Source organism: Chinchilla lanigera, unplaced genomic scaffold, assembly GCF_000276665.1.
Source record: "Chinchilla lanigera isolate Chin_1 unplaced genomic scaffold, ChiLan1.0 scaffold00064, whole genome shotgun sequence".
NCBI lineage: Eukaryota > Metazoa > Chordata > Mammalia > Rodentia > Chinchillidae > Chinchilla > Chinchilla lanigera.
The window spans coordinates 12205244-12214766 of NW_004955465.1; the positions used below are offsets into that span (position 1 = coordinate 12205244).

The window sequence follows — 9523 nt, forward strand, 5'->3', positions numbered from 1 at the left end:
CAGTAGAGACCCACCCTCGCCCCGTGAGTTGCGCATGCACAGACACATCCCCAGCATGAGCAGCAAGTGAACAGTTGAGGCCCCGTGTGAGTCGCGCGTGCGCACCAGGAGTCGCAGCCCTCGCTGACAGCCCTTGTGTGCCATTAATCAGAGTGCATGCTGCAAGCTGTGCTGCCCCCGCGGCCCCACCTGAGTTTCTTGCTACCCAGGAAAGTGGGCTTTGTGGACAGCCGGAGTGTCGGTTTAGCACTAGCTACCCAAGGAAGCGAATATGTAAGTCAAGGAACACAAAAAGCACTAAGATGGGGTCAAAAGTGAAAATCAGTGAACTTGAAAACAGAAAAATAATGGAGAAAATACATGAAAAAAAAAATGTGTTCTTCAAGAAGGAAGTAAAAGCTTTTGGCTTCTACTCTCGAGCCATATCAGAGATGCAGTGCCAAGGTGAATGAGGTCTGGGCTGTGGAAGGCCTCTTGGCAGGAGGCCAGCAGGAAGAAGTAACTTGTGGATTTACCAAAGAACTACCCCCTGAGTCCCGGTGAAGATGACGGGCAGTGACGATGAGAGAAAGCACTAGAAGCTTCTGGAAGCGGTCGGTTGTCTGGATGAAAAGATGGATGGCGATTGGCTGAGCGGTCTGGGACTAGTTTGAAGGAGTGGGCATCCAGCCTGAGTTCTGGGACAGAAGCGCGTCTTTTCAGATCTTCTTGAGCCTGTTGGAGCTTCATCCTCATTAGCTGCTATGAAAAAGTAGCTGATGGATTTAAGTCCGAGAAGACTGTGGAATCACTCCTTAACAAAGAAGTAAAACAGATCCACAGAGAAGTAGCATTCAATAAAAATTCACAAATCCTCTCCAAATGGGATCCAGTTACTTTCAGGAACCAGTGGGCAGAGCAGCTGGTGTTTCCCCTGGAGAAGCAGCCCTCAGCCTTTGCCTCCACTGCACTTGTCTTCAGTGGCTGGACGGCAAGAACCCCTCTGGAGCTGGAAATATTTTTTGTGTTTTGATTTTGGTTTTGTTTGTTTATTTTTGTCTTTTTGAGACAGGGTCTCGCTATGCAGTTCAGGTTAGCCTTGAGCTCACTTTGTAAGCCAGGCTGGCCTCAAACTTGAAACAATCCTCCTGTCTCAGCCTCCCGAGTGCTGGGATTACAGGCATGCACCACCACTCCCAGCTCTGGAGCGGGAAGTTTTTAACTTCCTTCATTAAAACAAGCAGCCACGGCCAGGATATAGCTCAGTGGCACAGCACCAGCCTGGCAAGCATGAGGTCCTGAATTTGATTCCCAGTACCATAAATAAATAAATAAATAAATAAAACAAGCAGCTGATGGCAGACCCTTTCTTGGCTTCCATGGAAAAGGCCTCTCTCAAAGCTATGAGCTTACAAGAGGTTAAGATGCCTCAAGCAGAGCTTCAGAAGACCTGGGCTTTGCAGTCCTACTATGAAGTCAGGGTACAACGCGAGAAGAAAATCAAAAGTAAAAAGTTTCACAGAATTGTAAAGAAAGAAAAGGCCAAGAGAATCCTAAAAGACCTTGATTGGCTATGGAAGGTGAATCCTACTGCTGCATTAGAACTACTGGAAAAAAGTTGAAAAGGCCAGAGTGATGACATGAAAGAGCCTTAAGCACCAGAACAGTGGGAAATGGGCCAAGTCAAAGGCAATTATGGCCAAATATGCCTTGGAGGCTCCCCAAGGTGTGCAAGGACAATTGGTTAAGAACAAAGAACTGACACAGAAACTCCAGGTAATCTCAGAAAGTGAGGAAGAGGAGAAGGATGCCAAAGAGGAAGAACCTCTTATCCCTGATGTAGTGAATGCAGTACAGATGTGTGGAGGTCGACCAAATCCGTGGATGCTCAGGAACTCTTAACAGTGATGCAAAGGAAGATAGTGAAGCCAGACAGACCCAGAACAACCACCTCAGCCTGTTGTCCAGAAGTTTTCTAACAGTAAGGAAGATGAAAGACCAGCAGCAGAGGAAGAGATTCTGTTGGAAGAATTTGAAGATGATCCGTTAGAAAAAAAAATCTGAGCTCAACCAGGATGCTGAGCCAGTGGGCAGCCGAGAAACAAGACCCTAGCAGCCAGGACGTATCTAAATTGAAGGTACTGAATCAGAAACTCAACAAGGAAAACTGTCACTCCAGGAAGCAAACAGAGAGTCCAGCAGGGACTGTTCTTCAGGTAGAGAGAGAGGGATGTGCCCCAGAAGGAGAGGAATCTCTCTTGCCAGAGAGAGTAAAGATTCTGGAAGAACTAGAAGATCTGGGCAAAGAAGGATATTTTCAAAATAAGGAACTTCCTACCCCTTTGTTAACATGGGAACAAATGAAGAGAAGTCCAAGTAACCACACTAATGCCAAACTGTTATGGTTTGTGTCTGGATGTCCCCCCAGAGCCTCATGCAGTCATGGGGCGGGCTTCTAGAGTTTATGATTTATTCATGGTCCAATGTTGGGATTATGGGTGAGAGCGTTACACCCATCCTGGGGCGGGTAGTTTGCATACAGTGTAAGGAAAGGAAAGAGGCTGCTTACTGCCATGCCTTCCCTTTTGCTGTTGATGCTTTTGCTGTTTTCCACCACCATGAACTGTTGCCCTCTGCCATGGGCCACCTGCCTTGGAGCCAGCTGATTATGGACTGAAACCTCCACAAACTGTGAACTAAATAAACCTTTCCTTCCTTAATTCTGGGCATCAGGTGTTTTGTCCCAGCAATGAAAGAAAAGTAACCAAGACAGCACCTAAGAGGAAGAAAAAGGAGCAAATGATTGCTCTCCTGAACCTCCTGCAAAAAACCTCTGTCCATGGAGTTTTTGGCCATTGCCACAGCAATAGAGGAACCGAAGAGGAGAGAGACCTAAAGCAGATAGTAAAGGAAGCTTTTGCTGGAGATGATGTCATCAGAGATTTCTTGAAAGAGAAGAGAGAGGCTGTGAAGACAGATAAGCCAAAGGATGTGGACCTGATGCTTCCTGGCTGGGACAAGTGAGGTGGTTTAAGCCTGAAGCCCAGCGCCAAGAAAAGATGCTTCATGAAAGCCCCTGAAAGTCCTCCAAGGAGAGATCAGCCTTTGCCAAATGTGATTATCAATGAGAAACACTACTCCATGCAGCAGCTTATCAAGTGCAGGTGATTGCATTCCCATTCACTCACCATCAGCAATTTGAAAGGAACATCCAGGCTCCATAGGGTCCTCATGGGGCACCCAGAGGGCCTTCCAAGAGCTCACCACTGTCAGGCAGTCACCAAACTCGGCAATATTATTAAGCCCATAAAAGCAGAGGATGGGCTGGGGATTTAGCTCAGCGGCACAGTGCCTGCCTGACAAGTGTGAGGTCATGAGTTTGATTCCTGGTACCAGAAAAAAAAAAAAAAGAGGAAGTAGACTCCCACTGTTCCTCAGGTCAGAGCTCTCTGTCATACAGTTCATACAGCATAACCCGCTGGGAACCGCAAAAAAAACAGCTGAGGAAAAACTCTGTTGGCTGGGTTGCCAGAGGATGAACATCTTGGTGTGCAGAACTAGGAGCCCTGACTGCTCATCTTTTGATTGCTCAGTGCTGCAGGATCAATCCCAAAACCAGCTCAGCATATTGTGGGTATGGTTAAAGCACACTTTAGAATGAAAAGCTTATCTATTAACAGTTTTCAGGTAACATATGTCTGCTTCAATCATAATTTGAAAGAGCACAACTAATCTCTAGCACAACTAAGATAAAAACCAAAAAACACAAATCATCAGCATGATTAAATAAATGAGATCTAGCACTACAAAAATAAGAGAGAGAGAATGCCAGCCCCCCCGCAACTCCAAAAGATGAATTAAAATAAGGCACCAGGCATGGAACAACGTAGGTAAGGATATGTGGCGAGCTAACTCCATTTCCTCATGGAGTTGACTTCACGTAACCAGAGACACTGTGTTGGAAAATGAGATGTGCATGTTATTCACTGAGACAGAACAAAACGGTATAACTAACAAATGCTGGAAGGTAGCACACGGGCAAGGAAGGTGAGTAAATAGAGTATAAATTCCTATTTTTCACAAAGAAGAAAACCAATTGATGCCACCTACTGACCCATATACCTGAAAAACAAAATACTTCTGTTTATTATTTTTTTTCTTAATTTTAGAGGAATGTTCTAGAAAATAATAGCTCTCATGGAAAAAGATTTTTGGGGTTCAATAGTTTCTGTGCTTTATTTTGAAGACAGGTAGGATGATAGCTCTAGTTTTGTTCTTTTTGCTCAGGATTGCCTTGGGACAATTTGAAATCTTTGTGGTTCCACAAAAATGTTAGAATATTTTTCTATTTCTGTGATGAGGATGATTGATATTTTTATAGGGCTTGAATCTGTAGATTGTTTTGGATACTATGCACATTTCAACAATATTCATTCTTCCAAGTTATGAACATAGGTGTCTTTCCATTTCTTTGTGCCTGCTTAAATTTCTTTCACTAATGTTTTATAGTTACTGCTGTGGAGATCTTTTACTTCCTTGGGTAAAGTTATTCCTAAGTATTTTTGTAGGTATTGTAAATGTGACTGCTTTCTTGATTTCTTTTTCAGATAGCTTGCTGTTGGCATATAAATGCTACTGATTTTTGTATATTGACTTTTTATTCTGCCACTTTACTGAGTTCATTTAAAATTCTAGTAGTTTTTTGGTGGCGTCTTTAGAGGTACTTTTGTTTCTTCTTTCCACTTTAGATGCTTTTTATTTCTTTCTTCCTTTTCTTACTCTAACTAGAACTTCCAGTACTATATTTGTTAAAATGGTGAAAGTAGGCATTTTTGTCTTGGCCTAGATCATAGAGGGAAAGCTTTCTGCTTCTCTCTATTCATTATGATGTTAGCTATCAAAACACTTTTAATTTTATACAGCAGGAGGGAATTTTTCTTAACTCATTCCAATAAGCTATTTTAATCATGATAGCAAAACCAGAAAAGAAAATACAAGAAAGAAAATTATAAGTCAGTGTCATACATAAATCTAGATACAAAATTTCTAATAAAATGCCATCAAATAAAACATAGCATTTTTTAAAAGACAGCACAATAAGACCACGCTGAGTATATCCCAGGAATGCAAGAGCATTTTAATATTGGAAACTATACTTATGTATTTCACAATATTTGTAAAATGTAGAATCGTACCAACAAATACAGGGATATATTTTCCAAAATTCAGCTCCTAGGCCAGGGATGGTGAAGCACACCTGTAATCCCAGCACTCAGCAGGTTGAAGCAGGAGGACCGCTGCAAGTTTGAGGCCAGTTTGGGCTACATAGCAAAAGCCTGCCTCAAAAATAAATAAATAAATATTAAAATTTTAAAAACTAAAGTTCAGTTCCTTTCATAATTTAAAAAAAAAAAAACACTCTTTCAAATTATGACTGAGGCAGACATACATTACCTGAAAAATACAGCCACAAAACATGGAAAGAAGACATGTTGTCCAGTGCTCAACGAGACCCTAGAAGTAGTTCTGTAAATGCAGAGGCCAGCCCAGGATGTCCACCTCACCACTTTCTTTCCCTCCTGCAACCTTGCCCATTGCTTGGTGGGCACTGGGAACGAGGCGTTGTGTCAGTCAGCTCTCCGCAGCAGGGCTGTAGAGCTCTGGCCTCCATGTGTCATGGGGCACGACAGCTTTTCCTTTTCGGCACCTATCCAGCTAGGCTCATCTGGGCTTGCTCTGAGCGGAAGCTCGGGGTCAGGTTTTTTTGCTCCTGGGGCTCAGGATTCTGGAACCCACACTGCAGGAGGTGCTCTTGTGGACTTGCGGTTTCTCATGAGTTCCCAAGGCTGAGCCCAACTGTGCAGGTCTAAAGCCTTTGTTAGGATGTGCCAAATGCCAGCCCATCCATGAACCCTGGATGGAGACAAAATAAATATTAACAATAATACACCCTATCAGATGCATGTACCACATTTACATGTGTGGAGCAGAGCCAGCAGTCATCGTCACATGCAGATAATATGATTAGTTACATAGACAAGCCAAAAAAAATCAGCAAATATTCACAAAAGTTCTTGCCTCTGAGATGGATATACAAAAATGAACTGCATTTCCACACACATCAGAAAAAATGTTTTTAAACTATTACTGTCATTAACAACAGCACAACCAAGCAAGCTAAAAGGCAATAGGATGTCAAAAGTAGTAATTCAAAGCTGGGGATAGAACCCAGAGCCTGGAATGTGCTGGGTCAGTGCTGTATCACCAAGTTAAACCCCCAGCCCTACCAACATTTTTATCTTAAGATCCTTTAATGCATATTTTCTCAGTAATATCTAAAGTTAATTTTTGTCTAGAAAAATATACACTAAATACTCTTTTAAATGTGTGGGTAACTATTAAAATCAAAGGACAGAAAATGTATATCTTTTAGACTATGAAGAGGAATTTTAAATCTTCAAAATTGGGGGGTAGTTTTATAAGACCTCTGGCTAATTTTGCCAGTTAGTTCTAGAAAGCTTTCATTCCTTAATCTTACACTTCCTAAAAGCTAACAAACCATCCCATTCCACCTCCTGCTCTCTGGAATCCTGTTTTGAGTAGGGTGTAGCTCAATGGTGGAGCGTGTGCCTCACATGCAGGAGGCCCAAAGTATAAGCCCAAGGTGGTGGTGAAGGAGTATCTTCCCTTCTGCAAGCTGGTACTTCCAAAGGCTCATGCAGTTTCATGTTGGAGGGACAACTGAACATCCTCCCAATTTAGATAATCTAATCTCGTCACAGTAGCATACCTACAGGTTTGTGTTGGTTAATAAATCGGAGAAAGCTGTCCTGCTGGATTCTGGGAAAGAGAAAGCAGCATCTCTTACTTGGAATCTTACATGGAATCTTGCTACACTCACTGTTGCTGGCAGCAACCTGAGTCTGTCTTCATGCCCCCAGGGCTGATCGTTCCCATGCCATCTTGTCTCCAGTCTCTGGAAAACCCTGCAGGATTTTTCTCTCATTGCTGGCCCCTGATGTCTCACAATTTCCCCAGATTCTGATCCAAGTTCCCTGTCCCAGTGTTGTCCAGGCCATGGGAGAAGCTGTTCGTGGAAAACAGAGTCAGTGTTATGCACAGCCTTGAGAAAACTGCAGCAGCTCATATAAAAAGTTATGAGAGCACGTGATGGAGCTACCAATAAATACTAGATATAAACTTAAAGGTAACAAGAAAAGCAATACAGCAGAAGAACTCTCAATGGCCAATCAACTCTTAAATTTTTGGGGGGAAAGCCAGAGAAACTGACCTTGAAGGGAAAGGAAAGAGTGCTGTGAGGACCCCATAGGAAGGAGGAAGGAGGAAGTCATGGTGGGGAAAAGCCAGGCCAACTCAGCTTTCTCCATGTCAACCAAGGAACACAAGAGAAACAGGGAGGACAGAGCAACAGGAAGCACAATGAAGTTAGCCCAAGGAACAAACTGGGCTTGGGAGTACTGATTACAGTGCAAAGTACAAATACCATTATACACCCCTCACACTGTGAAAATAGTGATGTTATTAACAAAACTGGAAGCTGAAAATAGGAAATGTGGTGTAGGTGGCCTGATTTTAACATATTTCAAAGGTTTCCCCATTACCCCCATTATCAGCAATAAGGACCAAAAAAGAAAAGAAAGATGGAAAGAGAAAGGAAGTAGATTCATATGTACACATACAGAAGGGCCATTATAGATAGAAGATAGATTAGGTCATAGATAAAAGATGGATGATAAATAGATAGGTAGATCAAGAATTATCTTTGTATACCTAAATGAAAATAGCAAGGTGAAGAACAATAGGTACAACATCATCCCATTATTGTAAAGCTAAATTAATATTTGGGCATGCACCAAAATTAGTTTGGAACAATGTACATCAAATTGCTTCAATAGGCTAACAATTGCTATCTCTAGAGATTGGCCAGGGTGCTGGTCATGTTCACTTATAACTCTGTGCACTTAGAGCTTTTTATGAGTGTGGGTTTTTCAGCCAGAGTCTCTGTTAAAATCCTCCTCATGTGGATATGACTTCACCACTCAGAGTGAAGCTGTCTTTCACTTTAGCTGTAAATATCTACAGATGCATTCTTCCTACCTCCGTTGGTCACCCTGACCATCACTTCCACAGGCTGCCATCAAGGTGTCTGGAATGTGTCCATTTTTCTGTGTATTCTGGGCTGGTGTACTATAGTTTACATAGATGATACTGTTACATATCATATTCCTCACTTTTTACAGTCAGTACTATGATTTTCATAGCATCCACATTGCAATGTGCTTCTAATTGTCCCCATGTGTCCTCTGCACTGTACCAGGTCACTTTCGCACAGATGAATGTCAGAGACTTCCCACTTCACACCTCCTAAGAAAGCCACAACACACAGAAGCCTCATTCCTGCCTCCTTGGGAACCTAGGTGTGATTACCTTGGTACCAAAGCCCAGCAGCAGAATTACTGGGTTAAAAAGTACATGGATATTTAACTAGGCAGCCAGACATTTCATGTTTACAATAAAATACTAAAAAGAACACTAATATTTTAAATTTAAAAAAAAAAAAAACACTGGGCCATGGAAGGGGCCTTGGATTCTAGGAGTCTTGGTGAGCTGTCGGGGCCTAGGGTCCTCTGGCCCCACCCCCTACCACCATCACAGAGAGATTTCTTGGCCCAGGAAGTCTCAGTGAGCTGTCTGGGAGCCTAGGACCCCTGTCTTAACCTCCCACCACCATCTCAGGAATGAACCTGAATCCCCACACCTAGGGAGATTTGCAAATAACAAAAAGAAGAAGCAAAATGTAATCTCAGCCAAATACCCTACCCAGAACAAGTTCAGGAAACATGAACATGGAAGACTATGAAAGTCACATACCTGAAATTTATGAAATGATAGCAACTGAAGTGAAGAACCAACTACATCAGGCTATAGAGGAAATCAGATCAGAAATAATGCTCAGGTAAAAAAAAGAAATGAGAATCATAATGAAAGAATTGCTCAGCATATCAAAAGAAGACATAGATTAAAAAAATAGAGTGCAGAAAAATGATGGAAACCCTGAATGAATAATACAGCAAAGAATTAGAATGCATGAAACAGATTCAAAGAGTCATTCAGGAAATTAAAACTTCCACTGAAAGCTGGAAGAACCACTTGAATGCAATGGAAGATAAATGTCCAGACCTTGAAGACATCACTGCAGCTAGTGATTGTGAAAGAAAAGATCTCTTAAAAATAACAAAGGAACAGCAAATAACAATTCAACAACTGTAAGACGAGGCAAAGAAAAACAATATAAAGCTAATAGATGTTAGTGAAAGGGCAGGAGGCATCATGAATGACATAAAAAGACATTGCAGAAGTAATAGCAGAAAATTTCCCAAGCATGGTACAAGGGATTTATATACATATAAGTGAGGCATAAAGAACCCCAATTAGCCATAACCAAAATAAATCTACACCCAAACACATAATAATCAAGATCCCAGAAATTCAGCAAAAGAACAGAATATTAAAAGCTGTTAGA

At 42.0% G+C, this 9523-nt stretch overlaps 1 pseudogene; it reads left to right on the forward strand.

Moving 5' to 3' along the window:
* The first annotated feature begins 448 nt into the window (after nucleotides 1-448).
* Nucleotides 449-3315, forward strand: LOC102025446 (annotated as a pseudogene).
* Nucleotides 3316-9523: the final 6208 nt, after the last annotated feature.